A 25,075-nucleotide genomic window follows, 5' to 3' on the forward strand; every position below is an offset into this window, starting at 1 on the left:
CCGTAGTTGTGATCACAGAATTGACCGTATTTTGCAAATAAGAAAAACGGTGAGTTCTGTAAAACGGAAATGCTGTAAATTGAGCCCCGTACTTGCGATTATAGTACATGACCGTACTTTGGTAATGAAGAAACGGGGACTTGAATGCTCGTGTTCTCGAGCCAAATTGTTTCGTTCATTGGAATAAGTTATTTTGGGCAATGAACCACCCAAGTCGTACATTACAATGTGGATAACGTGCAACATCATTTAAGATATAGCTGGAAATGGGGCAGAAATCATAGCACACAGGAAATACACCACACAGAACGTGCTGTGTTTGCATGTTTCCTCCTAGTGTCATTGTTTTCTACACCGCTTATTCTTCGTGTCAGTGTTGTCATGTTGCACTTGGGTTCTGCACCCCACATGTACACAGCATACATACAGATTTGTGTTCGAGAAACAACAAGCCACCTGAATCTGAAAAAACCTGTGTTTATTCTGCTTTACTGAAAAAAGCAGGGTGTGAGACCGGGCTAGTTGGTATTCCATGCTGAAGTGACCAGCGCAAGAGTGAACGCGGGACACTAAAAAAGTGACAAGAACAGGTGCGAACTTCCAATTGGTGTTTATTACGAAAAGGCATGTATATATACTCTTGTGCACTTGATCATAATCAGTTACAAGAGCACACTAAAGCCGCCCCAAGGCCTAAGGCGGCCTCCCACATACAGACCCCAGGTATGCAAATTCTTTAATGTCAACGCTAGGGATAGTTTGCTAATGCAGTTGCCTTACGCGATATCTGCCCCCTCAATGATGGGCCTAGTGCTTTCTTGTGCGTTGCTTGCTATTATTTCTGTTTTTTCAGAGTGCATGACATTTGCATTGGGAGTTGTGGATTTAAAGGAAACCCTCTCTCCCTTTTGTACTTTTGTATTATGTTCCTGTAGTCTCATATTTAGGCACCTTCCCATTTGCCCCACGTAACGCTGCCCACAGAAAAGAGGTGTGCTATTCACTACTCCCCCCCGAGCATTTCACGAAAGCTTTTCTGTGAGCAATGTTGCATGAAATTGATTGTCTGCTGACAGGGCTGGTTTCGGCACATAACTGAGATAACTTGTAGGGTGCGGGAAAAACGACCTATACTCCTGCCCTTTGGCCTATTTTCTTTAGTTTATGCAAGATAGCCTGAATGTATGGGATGACTGCTAGATTCCTGTGAACAGTATCACATAGGTGTAACTAAAGAAAATAAGCCAAAGGACTGCAGTCTTGGTCATAAAACCAGCCCTGTCAGCAGACAATCAAAATCATGCAACATTGTGCACAGAAAGTGTTTCATCAAATGCTCAAGAGGAATAGTGTATAGCATACCTCTTTCCTGCGGGCAGCGTTACGTGGGCCAAATGGGAAGTTCCCTAAACTTGAGACTACAGGAACATAATCGGAAAGTACAAAAAGGGAAAGAAGGTTTCCTTGGAATCCATTGCTCCCAATGCAGATGTCATCGACTGTTTAAAAAACAGAAATAATAGCAAGCAGTGTGAAAGAAAACACTAGACTCATCATTGAGGCAGCGGCTATTGCAGAATGCAACTGCGTTAGCAAGCCATCCCTATATGTAGCACTGACTGTTAAAGAATTTGAATATCTGGGGTCTGTATGCGGGAAGCCGCCTTAGGCCTTGGTGCACTCGTTTATTTGTGATGACCATGTTGACTTGCACGATTGTACCAGATTATGATCAAGTGTGCAAGAGTACATATACATACCTTTTTGTAATGAACACCGGTTGGAAGTTTACGCCTGTCCTTGTCGCCTTTTTAGTGTCCCGTGTCCACTCTTGCGCAAGTCCTTTCCGCATAGACACTAGAAATTGGCTGACTAGAGGAAGGATTGGTTGAGACTTGGAATGACTGGCTGCTTGCAGAGGCCTTCGGCTTTGTCTGAAAAGAAAGAAGCACCAATCAATTAAGGCTGTTCAATTATTTACTATCATCATCACTATTGTTACTCAGATAAACAATGATTTCGTATTCACAACTGTCCCTACAAGTGCTCTTGTCAAAAGAAATGGTTCAGACTCAGCCATGTTGATATATATTCATTCGTAGCCTTATAGCATAAAAAGCTTCAGATAGAAAGGACCCAAGTCAATTGATGGTTTGCTTGGAACAGCCAAAGATGTCACGTGCACATTATGACATTTGGAGATTACATCTCCCATATTTAGGTAGAGCTGCCATGGCCACATACTGCAGACCATAGCTTTCAACTTTCACTGCTCCATTGCTCCATTAAACAACCTTGCAGATTTTACTGTTCCCCAAAACAATGAAGCACTCTTCAAGCAAGCGCAAACCATGCATGTTATTTACTTCCGACGCAGAACAAGCAAGCCAAAGATATTGTCCAGCTGACAGGCTGGTAGAATAGCAACAATACAAAAAACCATGCTTGCACCACAACTGTGTCACGACAGCTGTCAGCCCCTTTTGGATATGGTTTGTTGTGTCACAGAAGAAGTACCAATGTGTAATATTCTTTTTACTCAAGCAGTGAAAATTGAAAGTTACGGTCGTGAATGCATCAACATACCCTTCCCAGCTTCATAAAAAGTTATAATATTGCACTGTGTTCACCGAAAAATTTGCCCTTTTTGTTAAGAAGCCTGCAATTATGCCTGGACCCAATACATGGCTCTGGCAGGCAGTACTGTTTATTCTGTCCGTTTCTTGACTTGCAATCCCATAACGAAACAAATAATGCAACTTATTTTTCCAGATTGCATTGCTTCATGTGAATGCGCTTAATTCGGGAAATTTCTGAAATGAATCCAGCCTCTACTAAAAAATTTTAAAGTAGAGTAATTCATTAACATGCCTAAACATGAGCACTTCCCGTAGATTTTGAGAGCCAATCAGGACAGAGCTATTTGCTCAAATTTCTACGACTCATGGCAACAGGATGGCCAAATTCTGCGCTGTTAGTAAATGCAAAGAAAAAAAACTTTGGTCAATTTGTGCAACGTTTCGTTCCAAAATTTTCCTTCTTTATACCGTAGTGGGGATACTCTGAGGTAATTGGTTGGAATTAATGCTATTGGCCTGCAGTCTGGTACAAAATATTTTTAAAGCCGCAGCGACAACACTATTTCCTTCGGGTCTATCCAAAATGCACATTCGGTAAAATCCAGGGAAAATGCTTCTAACTAAACAGGTCATTCTATATTGTTTTTTGCAGAGACACCTTTTTTTTTCTTGGAAAACTAAGGTTAATTTCATTCTCGCCAGGCTCGGAACATGCCCTACTGTCTGCAGTACACATGTTGCCACTTTAAAGGCCTGCAAGAAGGCACCAGTTATATTTTCTAGGGCAAGAAGGCAATGAAGTATGTTACTTAAGGCAATTAGTCACAGGAGTCCTGGATCAGTAGAAGAAAATTTAAAGACTATAAATTGTTTAGAAGACTTAAGTCACACATTACTGAGTCACCATCTATAGCTTACCATTAGTCTTAAAAGTACCATCATTGCATTGTGCTAAAACTAACAGAGACTGAAACCTGGCATGATAAAAATGGAGCTTGAGAATGAAGGCTTGCTCAACAAGCAACGGAACGCCAAAAAATGATATGCATGATAAATTTAAAAAAAAGGCGCTGTTGAGGACGGTAAAGAACTAGGCACCATGACGAAATTTGTAAATATGCAAGCATAGGATGGAGTCAGTTGGCGCAAGCCATATATATTTACAGATTACTAGGAAGGGCCTTTGTGCCGCAGTGGACATAATGTATGTGGGAGCACTGCGCCCCTTCAATTATGCAGTCCCAGACTGTCCGCAAACCACCTGCGGCTTCTGGTCTGGCTAGCATTGACAGAAGGGCGAATCACAGTCATGTGATCCCGCTGCCTGGGACTGTCCGAGGTTTTGTTTGAAAGCACCGTGATTGGAAGCCGCTCTCCTGGCTGCTGTTGTCTGCTATTAGCTACTTAAACTAATAGGGTTTTACGTGCCAAATCCACTTTCTGATTATCAGGCAAGCCGTAGTGGAGGACTCCGGAAACTTCGACCACCTGGGGTTCGTTAATGTGCACCTAGATCTAAGTACATGGGCGTTTTCATATTTTGCCCCCATTGATATGCAGCCACCGTGGACGGGATTCAATCTCGTGACCTCGTGCTTTTAGCTACTTGTAGATAGCACCCTACCCAGCAAATTCAGTAGCGTCGTCATCAAAATGGTGCAGTCTCAGAGGCCATGTCGCCGACACAACCATAAAGCTTGCATAATGGAATCGCAGCCTGAGCACATTGAACATGTTAACAAAGCTCAGTTTACATCGTGCTCTCGCTCTTCGGGCCCCTTAACTGCTGTATTTAAGCCAGCTCATTCATTTCCTGTAAATTTAAGCGCCATTGCCACACAAAAATAAGCAAAAACACGGTTATGCCACATCACAGTTCACCCACAAAGCACAGGCCGATATCCTCAAAGCTCGTGAAACCGTCTACTGAAGGCCTGACGTGTGTCTAGGACAGAGCACGTCTACACTGTCTACTAATCCTGCACATCCAAAAGCAAAATTTCGAATTTGGTTAACAGAAGGGATCAGCACACATGTCAACAGCTATCGGTGAAGCTCTGATTATACAGGTTGTCCCACGTAACTTGAGCCAAACAATAAAAATATGCAAATGTGACGTAGCTCGACAGAACCAAGGTAATGTTGTTTGTTGTCACTTGGAGATACTCAGATATTTTTTCATTCCACCAAAATAAATATTTCATCTTCGTTAATTAATCAACTTTTCAAATATTATAATTAGATTAGAAGTGTCCATGAGAAAATTGGAGAGCAACATGAAAAGCTCCCCATACAGCTTTCTGTTGTTCGAGACATGCTGCGTAGAAGTGTTCTTTCGAGAAAGAAGCTCGTGAATACACGCAAAGTGCTGCGAATGGACAGTCACACATCGATTTAGTGTGTATTTGCAGGCTTCTTTCACGCTAGGAAAAACACTTTTATGTAGCATGTATTAACCATAATATTTGAGAAGTTCATTAATTACCGAATACAAATTATTTAATCTGGCAAAATGAAAAGAATATGAGTATCTCGAAGCGAGGGCAAACAACATTACCTTGGTTCTGTCCAGTTACGTGGCATTTGCATATATTCAATGTTTGGCTCAAGTTACGTGAAACACCCCGTATGCCACACCAGCTACCAGCATGAAATATCTACATGCAATATGATACGTTTCCTCGTCCACCAGTTTCACTCATCTGAAAAGCGAAATCTACCTGTTTACTATGCATATAGCAATGAGCATTACAGATTTCACGAAACACATCAAGAAAAGCAAGCATTTGCGCCTGATCACTGTGCTTTGTCTTAAAAAACACAAGGACTAAGGTTGCAGCAATTCGACCACTCATGAAAACATCACATTATGGCACACGAAGCATCGATTTAACGGAAGCAATAGCTGAGTGCATGATATTTGCTGTCTGGAACGCGCAAAGTACACATAAACACACAGCCTCTTTTAAAACATGGCGTCAAGCCCGCGTGCATCTTTTTAAGACAGCCGCCGTCTGCTAGCTACTTGCATATGTCTGAACAAATATCTGCTGACAGCTCTGAGAGTCCGCAGAGTCTGTGACTTCTGGTAAAACGAATGCGATACTGGCTGCTCTCGGACTGGTGGATGGGGCTTCCAAAGCTGATTGAGAAAATCGAATGCGGGACAGCAGTGCTAAGCAGTCCAGGACTGTCAAGGACTGATAACCGAAGAGGCCCACTAATGCTTTGTGTTCCTATCCTATGTAATCTCTTCATACTGATCAGCTCAAGCTGCATGGCAAAGAAGTCTCTTGTTAGTGCGCTAAAGACAAGCCTCTTGCCCAAACATTGGCTATAGAGACGACCATCGTTCGACAACTGTTGATCTGTTCATAGAAGTGAGAATTCCGCGAAAAACTTTTCAATGAAGTAAGCAATATGATGATGAACTTGTTTCATAAAACTTCATAAGTACACCTGACCTTTGACTCACTTTTGCATGTAAGTAAATATTATGAAATTGCCGCTGTGAACAGTTGTCCCCGACTGCTGTACACTTGTGATAAAAAATTAACCGTATTTGAAAGTTTGTATAATTAGCCAGGAGAGCCGCACTTGCTGGATGGCTCATCATTTAATTCGGAAAAAAATTCAGCAGTGAGCAGCAATTGTATCACTAATGACCTTGAACACCTTTTATAATTATTAATTTGTAAACACCTGTTGTCGCACAGCCCACTTACTGAAGTTTTGAACATATTGTACACAATTATAGCACATACTACACGAAATAAGATCTGTAATAGACCTTACCAAATACAATATTAGTGTGGCGGCAGGTCAAATGGCTCCTCAGCAATGCTTGCGTCCTTTCTGGGAGAACAAAAAACGACATTAGGCTTACACTGACAGCACCAAACCACATAATTTAAGTTTCAAACAAGTGCCCCACAACATAGGAAGTTCTAATAAGATATGGTCAACCTGCTTAACCATGTCACAGACATTGAATGACAGAATGTACTTTTATGGAGCCTCAACTCTATGAAGTACATGCTAATACAAACATGCTAGTACACAGAATCAAATTGGAAGCATGAAAATTCTCAGTAAACCTTTATTTCCTAGCAACCACAAGTTGCTCTTTGTGAAGTGCAACAAGTGAGTGTCTAACGTACACTAAGAAGGTGGAAAATTCGGGATCCTTTCTGGTGAATAACTAACCATATCTCTACCGGTACCCAGCAATACAAAGGTGAATTGTAAGTATTATATTGATTAAAGAAACAGTTCAGTGCTACCAAGCAAGTACAATAAATAAATTATTTCGAATTCATCTTCATGTCAGGCTAATCAAGTTAATTTTCTTTAGATCACATGAGAGAATGGTTCGAAAAAAATATTGGAATCTGTCAACAATGTTGAAGCAATTTTATGACAGCCTGCAGATAGCAGTTGTTGAAATAAGACCTGGGGCACGGGGAGAAAAGACAAAGAAGTGTGATAAAACAAAATGGGGCCTGTGCTGTGCAGCTACTAAATGCAGTTTTATTAAATTATGATGTGAAAAACAGCAGATGTAAGAGATGCAAGACCCTCAGGTGGTATTTTACAATGTTACGGGAAATTGTTTCAAGGAGCATGACTCCTTAACCCTTCGAGGGTCAATGACGTAAATATACCGCACCGCGAAGTACAAAAATGGTCGAAGCCGTATATTTACGGCGCTCTCTGTAGGTTTAAAAAGCGCAACAATTTCCTAACCTTTTCTGTCATGTGCTGCCACTATGTGGAAATACAGGAAATTTCTTTTGCACGCCTCGTTCTCTCAGTTTTCGTTGCATGGTTTGTTATAGCGCTAGTTTGCTCCTGCGCATCTACGTACTACCGCTTGTGCATTGGCGTGCGCGTGGGCGGGTGGCGGTTTGGGTTTTGTTTTCTCGGGCGGTTTCGGCTTCTTGTGCTTGCAACTGATGGCTATCTCGTTACTAATCACTCAAAAGGCTACTGCTTGTTTCTCGCTCATTTAGTGCTCGCAGGGGTGCGCATAGAAGGATGCTGCCGTGCATGCGCTTCTGTTGCTCCTTTCTTTTTCTTTTTTTGAGACTCGTGAAAACTAATTGCATCTGGTTGGCGATAAGATGAAGATTAGTGGAAGTTTGTCACACGTTTTGCTTTTTTGATGGGCACACAACCCCACAGTTTTCTTGAGTGCGTGCACCTACACAGTTCGATTACGCTATGGATGTACTATCATAAGCAATATGAAAGGGAACACAGGAACACGTGGCCTTGAAACAGACTCGGAGCGATACGCGGATGGCACTGTGAAAAACGAAGGGGGAAAGGAGAGCGCTCTTCCACTAACTGTTGGCACTCCCACCACGCTGGCATTTCTATAAAGGAGCAGCTTACGTCATGGATCATCCAACAGCCGATAAGACGGTGGTCGTCGCCAGTGACTTACACCGATTTACTTTCTTTTCTTTCATTCTCTTTTTTTCTTCGTGCAACCGCTTGATAGTACTCCGAGAAAAAGTTTGCCCTGTATTTCAAACCGATTCTTTATTTGAATCGACACACTCTGTTGTCAGTGGCACCTCGAACAGCGGCGACGCTCGAACCAATGACGACAGAGGAATAGAACATTGACAAACTGTCTCTCGTGCAACAAAGTTGCACGAAGTTCATTCAGAAAAATTCACGTCGCACACTGCAGTGGCCTACGCAGAGCAGTCAACTCTGAATTTGTAGCCTCAAGATGCCTCGAGTGCCTCTTAAAGAGCGGGAAGATATAATAGAAATGTCTAAAAGAGGTTATACGCAGCGCAATATTACTCTCGTGACAAGCCGCCCAATGAAAACGGTCAACCGGATTACCCAGGCTTACCGAGACGAAGGACACATAAACGATGCGCCGCACTGCACACGACCTCGATCAACAACGAACGACCAAGACCTTTGCATCGTGGCTGCCGTCAGGGACAAACCATTTCAAAGTGCAAAGGACGTTCGAGGTGCTCTTGGCTTGAAAAACTTGAGCGACAGCATGGTACGATGAAGGCTTAGAAAAGCAGGACTGCGAAGTCGCATCGCCGCACAGGAACCTCTGCTCACCGCAGCCAACAAAGCGGCTCACCTGAGGTTCGCTACTGAACACCGCAGCCGGAGCGAGAGTGGGTAGAAGTATGTAGTTTTCTCTGATGAGTCCACGTTCTCGAGCCGCTGGGACCAACGAAAGAGAGTGTGGTGGACCGCAAACACACGCTTTAGTCCGCAGAATATCCAGGAGGTGGCCGCCAGTGGACGCATGTCTGTGAACGTCTGGAGGGCGATTTCCCATACAGGCCTAGGCCCACTGGTGAGAACTGATGGGAGGTTCACCAGTGCTGCGTATTGCACTCTGCTCGAGCACCAGATGATCCCCTATGTGTTGAACGGGCCGCACCCGGATGGGTGTTATTTTTTCCAGCAGGATTTGTCTCCCGTTCACACATCGGAGGACGTGGCGCGCCTTTTGGAAGAGCGAGGGGTAATGCAACTTCAGTGGTGCGCGAAGGGTGCTGACATGAACATTATGGAGCACGTTTGGGGCCGTATGAGAGTGAACCTTTCGAAGAGCTCACTAGAATTGGCGAACTCCGACCAACTATGGGAAGCAATAGAACATGAGTGGAGGCGCCTTCAGCGTGATACCGCATTCATCGAGGCTCTCTACGCGTCTTTGCCTCAAAGAATGGAGGCCGTCGTTCAAGTCGACGGTGGCATGACGCATTATTAGGCCACCAACGAACAAAACAAAGGATGAGGATAAGCTGCGATAACGCTATTGCCTTATTTCATTTGCTTCAATATCTCTTTAATATTCGGCAAGCGCCAATAAACTTATTTTGAACTCACCCTTAAAGACCATTTTTTCCCGGTTTAGAAGGTTTACCATAAATCAATATCGAAGTCCGGAACAGTGCTATCTTTTCTAACGATTCGACGCAAAAGGTTACGAGTGACGCAATATCGAACAGTGTTATCACTGTCTGCTGGCGATGCGAAATTCCGCACTTTGCAGACGCATGGCGGGAGTGCGAACAGTTGTTAGAACAGCGTCCCCCTTTCCACTTTGTTTCCGACGGTGGCCGCTGCGTATTACCCATATAGCTGGGTCTGAGGGTGTTTTCTACGCGTTCCTGTGTTCCCTTTCATATTGCTCATAATAGTACATATTAGTGTAAGAGCAGGAACATTTGAGTCTTGCGAAGTATTCTCGTGTGCACATTTTCAAAGCCTTGAACTATAACAATGTATTAAAATTTTTTACTCTTATAGGTTTATTTCCTTTTTTATTATTGTTATTCATGAATAAAGAGTACATATATACCAACACAAAATAATTTTTTCTCGCTTTACGGACACCCTAGAAAAATTATGGTAATTTTTTTTCAAAATAAGTCCCTAAGAATTGGAATCTGGAATAAAAAAAATCGACCCTGGGCGGTCGAACATGGCGAAAAAGATCGACCCTCAAAGGGTTAACTATATTCATGTAATCTTTAGAAACGGATGGCATAAAGGACATACTTGATGACAGTTTCATAGCGAGTCATGAACACAATGCATGCGGGAGTTAAAGAAGCATTTTTAAAAAATGCTCAAGAAACTTGCAAAAAGCAAGTTGAAAGCAAGTTTCTATAACCTCTCACAACACCGAGCTTCACCTACAAGTGTTGTAACATTTCCTGGCAATGTGCAGCACCGTTTTCACAGACATAGTTTGAATCACTGTGTCACAAGCTCTGGAAACAAAAGTGCATAAGTGCTAAACAAGCGTATATGATGCCCTACCCCTACTACAGAGACACATTAATCTACACCAACACATGTAGAGGGATTATGTCATCCATTTGGTAGCTTCTGATCATGTTCCAAAGCATGAATCTCGTAACTGCAAATTCTACAAGAATGTGACACCGACTGATTACTTGGGGACAACACGAAAAGACGGGAGAAGGCCAAACAACACGAGCGCAGGCTAAGACTTTTGGTTAATTGCACACACGCACACACACACACACACACACACAAATAAATATTAGGCCTATTTGTCTTGCCTAGTTGCAGCTGCAGGGCAGCAGGATGTTGTAAACAACCACACAGTTGAACTGCTGCATGTGCCTCTTGCTAAACTTTGCGTCAAGGCCTGGTCTGATTCACCTTTTTTAACCTAGATTGCTTGACGTGACAAATAAATGTTCTAGCTCTCCCAACAGTCTTCTTGAGACTATGGCTGACCTTCTGAATGTGATCTAACAGTGGTCACACCACTGTAGGCCAATGTTAGACCTGGGTATAGAAGTTCTCCTCAACTTGTTGAGGATGCTATTTCGTGCTTCTGTGACAGAGCTTCACAGCCGAACAGTGCGTCGATGCGAAAGGCAGAATTCTCTCCTTAAAAGACGGGGCATAGATGCAGTGCACATGACACTCACCAAAGAAAACAATGAGGTCAAGAAATGGAAGATCACTGTCTAGTGGTAGTTTTCCAGTAGAACACGTTGTGGGGCTACTTGGTGCAGAGCTTTCAGAAGATGAAGCGCCAACAGAGACAACACAGTAAGAAAGAACAAAGACAGAACAAGGCGCTACTTGCAACTGTTTATTGAGTCAAAAGCAGCTTAATATATAGCCATGGGGAGAAGGGGAAGAAAAAAACAGAAGCATTGCTTGTGTGAAGGCGCACGCGCGAGAACACAGAAGATGAAGGGAATCATAAGATTAGCCAAAAGCTAAAACTTATCTAAAAACATGCATTCATTTGTGTAAATATTCAGACACAGGCATGCTGACACAGGCATCCCCTCTATTCTTAATCTGGTTGGCCTCCAACAGTTCACGTGCCACAGTGTATTTGCATTTAAGCACGATCGTTGTATCATGAAGCCTTGCTTCACATACTTGCTTATTCTCATTCCTGCAGGCCTTGCAATGAAGTGGCAAGTTTGAGCCATAACTATTTTTCAGCGAAAGCTTGTGCTCCCACAGGTGTTCACTAATACATCGGCCAGTTTGTCCAATATACTCTTTCCCACACTTCCACGGTATACGACCGCTTCTTCACACTTCACAAAAGGATTTGTATGTTTAATAGAACACTCTACTTTTAGAGTCATGAGATGCAATCAGGCGTCACAAAGTAGCAAGCTTTCGGGGCGCAGCAAAAACCACAGGAATTTTATATTTTGCGGCGACGTGTTTAAGATTACGCGCCACTTCGTGAGAATATGGTATCGCCACTGGATACGGCTGAAATTCCTTGCCGGCACGAGGTCGGTATACCGACCCTGCAATTAATTGTTGCAGTATAAGACTATGCACTCCAAGACTGTTAAACGTGCGATTGCCACTATGTGCCTTGATTTACCCTTAAAGAAATGTGCTGTCATAAAGCACACAACACCTTTGACGAACAGATTTTGAAGTTGAAGAAAGCTGGCTTTCCTTGTTTGGTTTTGAGCAAAGTTTCGGAGGCGTTGAAAAAGGTGCAAAAAGAAAGAAACTGAAGCAGTGAAGAAGGTCAAACATTGGAAAAGAAAGCTAAACCAGTGGTGATACCGTATTCTCACAAAGCAGCGCATAATCTTAAACATGCCATCGTGAAATACAAAATTCCTGTGGTTTCTTCCGAGCCCCAAAAACTTGCTACTTTGTGCCGTCTGATTGGATATGATGACTTTGAAAGTAGAGTGTTCTAGTAAACACACAAACCCTTTTGTGAAGTACGGAGAAGGCGTCGTATACTGCATACCGCTGAAGTGTGGGAAGGAGTAAACCGGACAAACTGGCCGATGTATTAATGAACGCCTGCAGGAGCACAAGCTTTCACTCAAAAATGGTTATGGCTCAAACTTGCTGCTTCATTGCAAGGCATGTGAGAATGAGAATAAGCAATTACGTGAAGCAAGACTTCCTGATACAACAATCATGTTTAAAAGCAAAGACACTGTGGCACGTGAACTTTTGGAGGCCAACCAGACTAAGAAAAGAGGGGACGCCTGTGTTGACACCGTCTCCGACTATTTACAGAAATGAACGCATGTTTTTAGATAAGTTTTAGATTTTGGTTAATCTTATGATTCCCTTCATATACATCTTCCATATTTTTGCACATGCACATTCACATAATCAGTGCTTCTTTTTTTTTCTTCCCCCTCTCCCCATGGTTATATATTCAGTGCTTTTGACCTCAATAAACAGTTGCAAGTGGCACCTTGTCCTGTCTTTGTTCTTTCTGACTGTGCTGTCTCTGTTGGCACTTCATCTATTGAAATGTAGTTTTCCCCCTTTCATGAGCTCATCTAGCACTGTAGAGAAGACAGAAAACAAATCACTCAACCCTTTTAGTAGCCTTACTTCACGTCATATAGGGTAGAAAGTTTCCAATGAAGCAGAATACCTTTACTACGCTGGTTCTTACAGCAGCTAGTGTTTTACGACTAGCTGACAGTGTTCTCAGCAGTGAAAAGTCGCAATTAAAGTGGTTGAGCAACTTTTGATGTCTCCTACAAAGTGCCACACATGTTCAAGTAAGCAAAACTACTACTGAAAGGCAAGCTCCACTATCTGGGCCTGAAGATTTTCTGTGGTGAGCATCGAGCTGGAGCTATTCCCTGCACTCAAAGGTGTTTTTACCTTTTCTATTGGTGCACCTGAACACTGAAGCATGTTGTTGCTACAGGAACACCGGAGAGCGCATTTAACACTTGGTACCAGCCAGACGTGGAGGGGAGCTTTCATAACCACGTACAATGTTTGTTTTTAACAGTGCGTTCGCACTGCCTTTTAGCATGCATTGCCAAGAAGCATTTAATGGAGTTGAACATAGCTGACATCTCCGGTCAGACAACTTCGAGAAAGCCAAAGCCTATGACTGTTATGCAATCTGTACACAAAGGCAACCATCAATTCAAGCAAATTGCTCAGAGAGTTGAAACTACCTTTTTATTTTCAGTGCCAAGCAATCTGGGCATGTACAAAATGTTAACCGGACCAGGGCAACACGTGAAGTTTACATAAAAATGTATGTGCTGGAGTTCATAGGTACTACGGTTGGTGCTGTTTACAATATCCCACTGTCCTGCAGCCGCAATTATGTAGGACAAACCGGCCGACGACTCAAGGATTATCTTACAAAACATGCACAGACCCTTGACACAACATGGGGGAGCAACATAGCTATTGATGCTGCTTTGCGCAGTTGTACACCAAATTTTTAGCACTGAAGTATCTTCATGACACATTTTCATAGCAGACATAACTTTCAGAATAGCTCCCATTGTGCTAGCGTGTCATCACTTAACCTGCTTGGCAAATTGAAGTATTCAGATCAACCTGCCGGACCGTTCTGAATTGGGCTGCTTGGTGCATGTTTAGGAGGGAACCGAACAGGGCTACAGACAGGACAAAGGGAATATGTTGCTGTGTACAACGCTGTCACTTCGTACTGGCAGTAGCACTGTTCGTTCCCTTTTAGTATTCATATCTTTTGGTCGCCTGACCACGCAACGCAGCTGCGAGCTCAGGCTATAATTTTACATTGTTACATTGTCTTCCAATGTTGTACTTAATTACATCATCGCATACTCACCTGTTGTAGTTAGCTCAACACTAGCTCACAGTGAGCTTATTCGTGGCTAATCTTAGTTACCATGGAGCCCATGCATGACAGTGCTAACGATCAGTGTGCAGTGTTGTTGCATACTCATTAAGCCAACACTAGACAAACAGTTATTTTATTGGTGCCTGTTTTATCTGGTGCCTCAAATGTTGAACTCTGGCACTATAAATGTTTTTTAAACACCACTCATATGTGCAACCAAGTCAAGTATGAAACAATATCCCTTTCAAGTCGACGTGCACATACTGAACCAATTTGTTGCCACAGGAAAACAAAAACATTAATTATCCTTTGAATGCATCTGCAAAATTACTCTACTTTCATAGGCCTCGTCATTCCACCAACATTTGCAGTCACTGTCTATTAAGACTGCATATGCAAGACAGATATACAATAGAATGGCACAGCTTACCAGAACAAAGAGCACCACTAGACAGACTGCTGTGACACACTACAACTGAGCACGAACCGGCACACAGACATCCTTCACTGGTGCAATAGCTGCAATTGAAGCAAATAATATCAGGTATTTTCAGACCGGTCGTCCACAGTAAAGCAAAAACATTTTCATATACAAATACTCTTGCACATAAGCTTGTCACCGAATTACCGATTGCTGTGGTATTGTTTGGTGTCTTCAATTGTATCGTTCAACTCATTTAAAGAAAGACTTCGTGAAGCACCTTCTATTCGGCAAAACAGCAGACATTTTGCTCTACATAACTCACATGTATTTTAGTATAATTATTGTATTGATGCCTATATGCTGAAAATTAGTCTACGCAACTAGAGACAGTCAGTATTAGAACCAGCCTTTAACATCAGTGTTGACACACCTTTTGATTTTTTTATACCAGTTTGGGACATTTGTAACTTTGGATGTCCATTACACACTTTTGGGCACCGCTATTCTGTGTCAAGGTTACGTTAAAAATTACTTATCACATGCACTTGCTTTACAATTACGGCCGCAGATGGGCAAAATTTACGTGGCAATCCACTCCCAGATTACGTTAAATGCTGACGTATTGCGTCAGAACGTTGATAGTCAGCCTGGTAGCTGTCTGGAGTAAAAACAAAACAAAAACAAAAATTCGCGGAACATCTGATGCCGATTACAAGCTAGCAAAATAATCAATTTCTTCTCCAGCGACCCTTATTGGGTATCACGCGCACACTTTCAAGTGCGATCGCGCACGATTGCTCGGGCTCGATCCCAAAGTGTTCCAAGGCACCGTGTTACCTAACACTGCAGATCGCACGAGGTTACGGCAGCAAGCACGCTACACCGTCCATTCATTGTGATGTAGGGGCATCGCATGCAACATGCTCTATGAGGTCTTCATACACAAGCAGACTTTCAATTCCAGAAGCAGTCTTTCAATTACGGGTATGAACACAGCGATTATGCACGCCAAGCACACTGCGTCCTAAGCTTAAGGAAAAATAGAATTTCGCTGTGATGCAATGCGTCGCCGAATACGGCTAACATAGTGTTACACCGCGCCGTGAGAGACTGCTAAGGGGAACAGTAACTTCACTTTATTTTGGAATGCCAAGAACACATCACAACACGTTGCAAAACTGGAATGCCAACGTCAGTAAACCAGCTGCCACATACAGCCGATAACGAACTGCTACAGACGACATCGTCGCTGATGTTGCCTACGCGTCTCAATGTACTCTATATGAAATCAGCACAACAAACGCTACACCATTTGTCACAGACTCGCAATGCCGCGGCTTTATCAATCCTCATGGCCAAGCGGGAATGTCGTTACAGGGCATTGACAGGGCATGTTCACACAACACAGTTGAGCCCGTCACCGGCTATCGCGGTGCATTTCGCACTCGCGACGTGCACCGACAACAAAAAAGGACACTTAGATCACTTACTTGCGTAGCAGTCCATCGTCGATTCCTTCTTATTCTCTCAGTGAAATCCCAAATGCAACAGGTACACCACCACCGCACACCGCCATTTCCAGCCGCTGTCCACTCTGTACTGTTGAGGCGGAGAAATGCAACCCGTCGTGTAGAAGCGATGAAGGGTGGTAAGCAGCGCCACCGCTGAAACCTCTTCCGTTTGTGTGTGCGTACTTACGATTCGCCTATGAATAATGTTCAAGCAGCGTTACCCATGGTGATATTATGTAACTGCTGGTAAACGTGGGCCGTGTCTTTTCTTTATATTCGTTGCGTGTTGATTTTTCGCTCTTAACATGCTCAGTTGCCCTCCACATGAAATTACGGACGGTTCTCCGTATTTCGAAAACAGAGCTCACGTCCGTTTTTTTACGTAGAATTCTGCCGTTTTTCATGAAACTGAACGGTCTACGTAAATTTTACGGCAGGTTTGACCGTAAAATTACGGAAATTTTTTACAGTGTATACGGAGGGGTATATAGACCACTCCGTATATTAACGGCCACTCGCCGAGCATTAACTCGGCGCTGTTTGTTCCAATTCTATTCGTCGTACTAATGCCCATCATTGCACTCCGTCTTTGGCTTCGTGTACGGAGCTCACGCGTCCAAAAGCGGCGGTGTGGACCACAAACCTTATACGGCGGTTTACGTCACAAGTTCCACGAAGCTCAATGCTTTTCATTTTTGGCTACGCGACAACAAACAGGATTGTGCATATCAGTTTTCTGCTGCGAAGAAATCAGAGCAGTCTTCAACGTGTCTTCTAACAGCCCCTATACTTTCCGGAGCCACCTATAGGAAAACAAACAGAAAGTCATCCATCTTCTCGCCAGAAACGGCGCGCACAGGTTTCCCAGTCTTTCTTGAAATAAGGGGGTTCTCTGCTCACGATTTGCCACTAAGATAGGAACCTTCGTGAAGCCGAAACGAACGGTATATATCGTCGCCTTGAAGAGGAGGGATTGTGGCAGGCGGTATATCTGCATGCACTCAGTGTAAAGTAAATTCAAGAAGGCGTATCAGGGGTGGGGTTCTTCTCTGAAACTGGGTTTGCGCGTTCCCACGTATGTAGGGGGAAAAATGGAGTTCTCGGTGACACCAGCAGGAGCGTAAACGAATAACGGGATTGAAGCCCACTACCGCGTGTGTAGACGCGGGCAAACAGAAGATGTGCATACCTCGCGGCGGGGTGCACGATTATATACGTTTTGATTCAGCAGCTCTTGGCCATATATACTCCTCGCCGCATCGCGCACTCGAAATAAGCCCTTCGGAGTCTAGAAATATAGTAAATAAAAATAATAGAGCTAGGAAAGCAATGATAGCCAAGGGCACAAGAAAGCAGCAAGTCGCGCGAAGCATAGTCCCTGGCGATCACTCACATCCATCCCGCGAGCTTTATACTTTATTCTTCTTTTGTTTTGTAATTTTTTTTTAAGTTTTCGTGCACTTGCGGGCCACTCCGTCGCGTCTGTAGTGTACCGGAGCGAGCAAGGCGGTCGAGAGCCGCAGCGGCTCCATCTCTCCAGAGGTTGTCACCGGTCTGACAGACGGCGTCCAAAATGGATCTCGGCGGGTTGATAAAGGGTATTTATACGGCGTAAAGGGCGGGGTGTAGGTGGGGCGTGGTGCACGCCTTGATAAATACGCGCAACACACAAGATGAGCCGTCGTCGTGGCCTACACCATTCATTTCTCCTTTCTGGACTCCATCAGCCCCCCCCCCCCCCCCTCCGACACACACACGTACAACATCCCCTTTCTTTCTTTTCTCACTCTTTCTCTCTCTTGCTTTTTTTTCGTGTGTGTGTAATTTTTCGCTCTCCACTGAGTGTCACCGGGCTGAGCAGTGCGAGCAAGCGGATTCGGCACTTATCTTTCACTTTGCGCAGTTGCGTGCAGTTCATAAAATGTCTACGGAGATCCAGCGTTAGGCACAGGACGCGCAGCGCCTGTTTAAGTGTGCAACTAAAAAATTATGCTGACAGCAACCGACCATCCGATAGGAAGTTTATGATAATTGCATGACATTTTGAACGACAATATAGTGCACAAGCTCGTCCGCATCAGCGCTTTCTCTAGCACAATGAGTCCTATTCATGTTCCTATCCATGCGGGTGACCATTCAGGTCAGAAGTTGCATGGGTGCCTGCCGCCTCACGAGGACCTCTAAATATCTCGTCGCGAAACCATCGTCGCAGCAGCATGCGCTGCTGAAAGCTGTTTCGTCCACTCGCTAAGCTATGCGTTATGGTGCTGTCGTGTCAGAAATATGGTGCTGTCGTGTCAGAAATATGCTACCTCGCATCACCTCCTGCGAAACCCACATTGCTAACAAACCCCGCAAGCTGTGGGAACGATTTCATGATGGTAACCTGCTGGGTCAGTTGGTACAACATATCGTAAATGCATGAGCGGTTAAACGGCAGGGGTGAACAAAGACTCGACAGGACAGACGCTGACTTACAGCTGATGTTTAGTGGAAAATAGTACCCGATAGCTGTAATTCGCGCATGTGTAGTCGAACACATCAGAAGGTGCAGTCATACAGGACCAAACACTTTTTTTTTTATCGTTAGCCATGTTTGGCCGTGTATGACAGCACCTTGCGATGTGTTTGACTGCACATGCGCGAATTACTGCTATTGTGAACTATTTTCCAATAAACATCAGTTGCAAGTGAGCGTCTGTCCTGTCGAGTCTTTCTTCACCCCTGCCGTTGAAATGCTCATACGTTTACGATACGGGACCGACATTTCTCTGCGCGGTTGTAAGTTAGACAAGGCGTATTACCTTCAACCAGACGAGAGCATGTGCGTCTAAGGTTCGTGCATGCATAGCAAGTTCTACTACAGCTGAAGGGACTCAGAAGGCACTACGCCGTCCTCGCCCCCCCCCCCTTTCTACACACACACACATACACAGACAAAAGAAACTAAAAACAAAACTAAAAAGGAATGAAAAGGAAGTCAATAACAAAAAACAAACAAATGGGAAAAACAGGTTAAGAGGACGAAAGCATGCGAGAAATTGCAGACAGCGTGAGAGGTGCGGTAAATGTGCGCACGCCTATACGTAAGTGCTAACCACCGTTGTCGGAAATTAATGTACGAAGCGCGCCCTTCGCAGAATCTTATTTAAAACAGCGCGCCTAGTTTCTCATTACACGTTAAAGCTTTTCAGAGTATTCCACTCGGTTTTCTTACACGCATACATATTTCATCTTCTTGCAGCTGCAAAATGCCAATAAGGCCCAACATATAACGACCGAGTTATGCGGAAATCCGTAAGAAGGAGGAAGCTGGATGACAGGAAAAAACTTGTCGTCCGCCCGACAGTATAGCGCAAAGCCACAAAGGAAACGAACATGGATTTCTCAGGAGAGAAGGAAAGCTTCGCAGTTGAAGAAAGGAATCGTCCTAGTCTGGGGATCGAGCTAACCCCTTTCCGGCGCGATCGCTCTACCATCTGACCTAACCAGGAAGGTATGGAATATCGCAGAGCGAAGTCCAAATGATGGCCAATCCCAAGTATAGGAACTCTGAACATGGCAAATAGGTTCCGTTAAAAATCCGCGATATGAAAAAAAAAAGAAAAGAAAAAAGAGAAAGAATTTCGTTCACCATACACGGGCACGAAGCTATAGAGTATTCTGCCTCGCTCTGCGCTTTGCAACCTTCCTTATTAGCTCACGTGGCACAGAGCGGCCGTAGAATAAAGGCACTGGTCTCGGGTTCATTACCCGGACCACGACAATTCTTTTTTTTTTTTTGTTACTACGATACTTTGCTTTTGAGAAAACCAAATTGGCTTCCTCTGTAGCTTTGTGAGTTCGACGGGGGAGGAGGGGGGAATGTCTAGTTTGGTTAGTTTCATAAAAAGCCCCAACACCCACGAAAGAAGATGTCAAAGTTTCGTCCGCAGAGGAGTTCGCTGTGCAGTTCGCCATACGCTGCTTGCAGTCATGAGAAGGCGCCGCACGGTTCGTATTTGGTAAAACCGTGCCAAGCAGAGAAGCCAGCTGAATAGCGCCTTTGCATTTTGCGCTCCCCTTCTCGCCGACTGATTTCCTGTTTGGCTAGAGCCGATGATCGCGGCGAGAGCGAGCGAGCTAGGGAGCCGACGCTCACTTCTACCCCCGTCCCTATATACCGGCTCTCGCTCTCTCCCCCTAACTCTGCTCCCCGAAGCGATGGCTTCGGGAGTGGGGAAGCCCTGAGTTATTTACCCGGCTGTTTACTTACCCACTCGCATGTCCTAGACGATTTTTTTTTTTATTTAGCATCATTACTTGCCAACTTTTCCAAAGAATTCCTTCGCCATTCTGTTCTCCGCGCTTCACCGCTTTATTTTAGTATACCTTCTCTTTCCCCAATATACAGATTTATTTGACTATTTTTTTTTCCACGCCCGCCTTTTCCTCCGTTCTAGTATACGCGCCTGTGGACAGCAACCAAACAAAAGTTCCTCCCGTGAAGAGCCGGATTGACACTGCATCTCGCGCGACGTCCGGAGGCGACGACAATATATGCAAAGGGAGAAGACGAAATAGGGGGGAGGCCGCCTACGTGAATTGCGAAACGCCAGTCAAGTGTGACGCGCGCCGACGTCCCCGTGACTCGCTCGCCGACGTGAAACGCTCGCTCGGTTTGCATCCTTTTCGACAAGGAGTATTGGAACGGTCACTCTATATCTTTCTCGCCTTCTGTTTCTTGCGTTTCACAATATATACCTTATTTTGCTCTGTGCCTCTTTCTTATCCACACACACTGTTCACTTTCCGGCCGAGATGCGTGGTGGTGGTAGGTGTCCCGCATGCAGGCATATCGCATGCACCCGCATCGAAGACGTCACGACTGAAAAACCCGCGCGCTTTTCTCGACGTGTGTATATGTATATTGACTGATCCATCCGATATATTCGCCCGTCCCATTGGCGCCCCAATTCCATCTTTCATTTTCTTTATCTGCGTGAGTTCGGAGGGGAGGCTTAGAATGAGCTGACTCGTTGCTTTTCATGCTGGTTTCTATAAGTGCGTTCCTCCCAGCGCACGATAGAAAACGCCTTCGGTATTTTGGAGTTTCGTGTAATACTGCAAACATGCTGGAGCCGCGAATAACCCATTCCGCCATGCTATATAGAATGAACTGAAGGAAGCGAGGAATCGGGAAAGGCTGAGTTCAAGATGGCCGAGCGAACCATGTACTTCCGTTTTTTCCCCCAGATTTTGGGAATTCTTCCAGGAAGTTGCATACAGCAGTGCGCGTGATGCGCTCGATAAGCATATATTGAAACTCATGCGTCAGCTCTTCGCGCGGTAAGGCTGCTAAAACTGGCACTGCTACCAGTTGTACTACGACTAGTACTACTACTATACTGCTAATAAACTATAGTGCTACTACGATAAATATTGGCGCAAGAAGTACTATTACTACTGCTACGACGACAACGACGAGTACAACAGCAACAACAACATCATCATCAACAACAACAACAACATGCCCCGAAGCAAGCTAAAGAGGTCGCGCCGCTTTACGAAATACGGCAAATGCCTTTCATTTTTTTATCGATATGTGTGGATACGCGTGCAAATGCGTGCTTGTATTCGTACACAAAAATTGACGCCTCCGGGACTCCAGCCGCATATAACACTTCACAAAAGTTCGATATACGTCTAATTTGCTACGCGGAAATGTGAAGCGACGTTGCAAATTCCACCATTATTTTCCTTTTTCGTCCACATCGTGTGAGCCATTGCGGCGGTGGTCACATGGCGCCAGAATGAGAAGCTGGCAGGAGACAAGGCCAGTGCACGTGTATATTTAAAAATAAAGGAAAAGAAAACAGTTAGCTTCTGTATCAGAATTAATTTTTATTTCCTATTATATAAGTGTATTTTGGTATGAAATATAGACTCCAAATATACACACTCCAATTCGCCTATGAACGATCTGGCAAATGAATTTCTAATGATGACAGAGGCTAAAGGGAGGATGTTAAGATTAGAGTTTCCACAAGTGTGACCGGTCTCGCTGCTTTACACTGTAGGAAAGCCACTCGCAGTATGGTTTAAAAATTCGAAGGTCACTTTGCTGCAACGCTATTGAACATTGCCCGGAGTCCACACTAGATCCAAAAGAGTTCGTTCACAGGCTAGTTGGTACATTGTCCTTAAAGAAAACTAAGTTTGTGCAACATGAATATAGAGGACATAAAGGAACACTAGGCATGTATACACGTCAGCAAAATCACACAATGCACAGACGAGGATTTCATGGAGTATTGAGTAGAGGAACCCGATGATGAATGCCACTTCTTCTCGACACCGTATCAAGGCCTGTTCTGTGCAATGTCCGTGAATCACCGTCTGTGTACGTCGTCTGTGTTTCTTCGTGTCCTGTCTGTATTCGCGCTGCACAAAGTCCGTTTTGAAGACCCCAGTGGCTAGCAGAAATATTTTCTACGCTATAATTTTGTATAATGCTGTACCGAATCATGCTAATCATAGAGTTTCTCACCATATTACCTAGAGGAAAATCTATGGGAGTTTTATTACGAGCGCTGTGGCATCATCGGAAGGACAGCATATATGTGTGTGCGAGGCTAGTGTTGGCTGGTGTTGTACGAGGCTTCGTCTAAAACGTGAATATGACTACACAGATAATGTGTTCTTAAAATTAAGATCTTCATAAAATGTTTTCATTCCCCCATATTACATCTCTCAGCGAAGTTTCTCGCCTACAGTGCAAAATAAGCGAAGAAAAGCAAGAACAGACGACAAACTGTTCCAAAGCGAGCGCGAATCATGTCGTCTATCTTCCAACTCTAAAGATCCGCTGATACATTTTACGTTTCATATAATCGTACATCCAGTCACAAGTCCTCATAATTAAACAAAACATGATTTTTTTTTTTTTTTGCGCAACGATAAAGCTAAAACAACACTTTACGTGCCGTTTTAGGATGAAATGAATAATGTGACAGACGGAACAGTGCTAGTCAGGCGCGTCTTCAACGTATCCTGTGTCGCCGACGAGGATGCCAATCCGAAGTCTGCATATACCGGCATTCGCATAGAGGAAGGAAAACGTTAGGAGAGAGCATTACTTCACGCAGCCAGCCTTGGCAAGCGAACGCTCCTTGAAGCCCATACATTTGCTCAGTAGTGGCCCTCTTGCGTCGAGATCGCGGATCAGGAATCGAGATTTGCTCAAACGTTTGGTTCCCAGTTGCTACGACAGTAGTTTTTTATTGAGTGCGCGCTTTGACGTGCGATCACGTGTTGGGCGGACAGGATTGGCTGTTATCGCGCTGCGCGATGCTCCCTCCTAACTTTTTCCTTCCTCCATGAGCATTCGCATGCATACAACAGCGCAGAAGCGCCAGATTTCCCTCTATAGGTAGTATAGTTAGAAGCTCTATGGACCTAAAGGATTGGCGATGCCCTGCCGTTAGATTACGCATGCAGGCACGCGACTGCAGCGATCGCATGTAGCGCCGGTTGAAGGATGGAGTACTGCCGCCGTTGCAGCCGCTGTAAACAATCGAGCCGCCCCGACTTCGTTTCAACGCACGTTCAGCCCCACTTTGAGCTAAGCGAAACCGTAGGACAGAAAAAAAAAAGAATGATTAAAAAACAAAAACAAAAGGAAGCGCAACGAAACACGAAGTCACCGATACTTTGACAAGGCACCGCCCGAGGCGACAGGGGCTGCCAATGGTGTTTCAAGGAAAACTGATTTCACCACTTTCTTCCGCGGGACCCCTGTGTTTCGCGCGAATTGTGCGCGCCTCGTTTAAACATTGGAAACACGCCCCTCTGTACTTTTAGAAGAAAAGAAAGTTCCACGCTCTCGAACCGATCGAGCATGTGTTGCTCTGCCCCGTCGAGCTCCAGCTTGCCTGGAGGGGATGTACTCGCATTGGCTCCGAGGGGAAATATTCCGATCGAAAATGTCGGTGGTACCGATTGTGGATGCATGTAGCATTTGCGAGTCTCACTATTCACTTAAGTTTGTTTATGTGATTCTTAAGGAGCCGATAACCGGCTCTTTAGACATAGGTAACAGGCTTTTAACATGGACAAAGGATATCTACGTGAGAGGCAGTACAGTGCGACTGATGCATGGCGGGCGCAACGCCTTGCCATAAATTTGACGCTTGTATTTGCCTCAGATTTAGAACAATGGAACATATAAGTGGCCGCGAAGTATTTCGGTTCTCAGTTATTTGACGGGCGCTACCAGCCACGTAGTGGCTTCAAATTATAAAAGTGCGTCAACATAAGAGTACCGTGTTTATAGGGCACAAACTAACGGCGTCCGGCGCAGCCCACTGCGCACCTTTCTGGCGTTAAATGCTAACATTATTGTTTAATTGCCTTGGCTACCTTGAATGGCCGCTGACAGCTGCAGTTTTTCGTCTGGTCTCAAATCGTCGCCTTTATTGTGAAAACAGTCAAACGCCCTCTCCGTGGCATCGCACGTCCTACGCGGCGTTAGAAAAAGGCAAAGACACTGCGCGGTCACGATAGCGCCGGTTTTAATTTCGACGACTGGAAAGGCACACGGCTTTCGGTTCTTCGGACGAGCCTTGACCTTTGTTAAAGTTGACTATTTGCTCGGTGTCCGACAGTTGACAAGTATACGAGCCAGAGGCCTTTCATTGCTTTGTAGACGACGTACCGTATTTCAGCAAGCGTTGTCGGCGGTATATAGTGTCGCTGTAGCATTTTCTCTTTGGCGCCGCCTGGCTCTCAACTTCGAATGTCTATCAAGCCCTGATACGTACACTAAAGCTGAACGTGTTTGTCGGTAGTCCTCCTGACGACTGCGTCGGCAGCTGTCAAGACGCCAGAAATTGTGCCAGCAATCTCACTGGGGCGCTTTCGTTGGTAGTGTATAAGTTTGTTTCTATTG

At 44.5% G+C, this 25,075-nt stretch overlaps 1 long non-coding RNA gene across 1 annotated transcript; it reads right to left on the minus strand.

Annotated features, from left to right (window-relative positions):
- Nucleotides 1–461: 461 nt before the first annotated feature.
- Nucleotides 462–16,381, minus strand: LOC126518574 (uncharacterized). Its single transcript, XR_008609966.2, has 4 exons — nucleotides 16,126–16,381; nucleotides 14,642–14,730; nucleotides 6,375–6,434; nucleotides 462–1,934 (listed from the first exon to the last, which is right to left on the minus strand). It is a non-coding gene; the product is annotated as an uncharacterized lncRNA (long non-coding RNA).
- Between the last annotated feature and the right edge of the window lie 8,694 nt (nucleotides 16,382–25,075).

Source organism: Dermacentor andersoni, chromosome 2, assembly GCF_023375885.2.
Source record: "Dermacentor andersoni chromosome 2, qqDerAnde1_hic_scaffold, whole genome shotgun sequence".
NCBI classification, from domain to species: Eukaryota; Metazoa; Arthropoda; class Arachnida; order Ixodida; family Ixodidae; genus Dermacentor; species Dermacentor andersoni.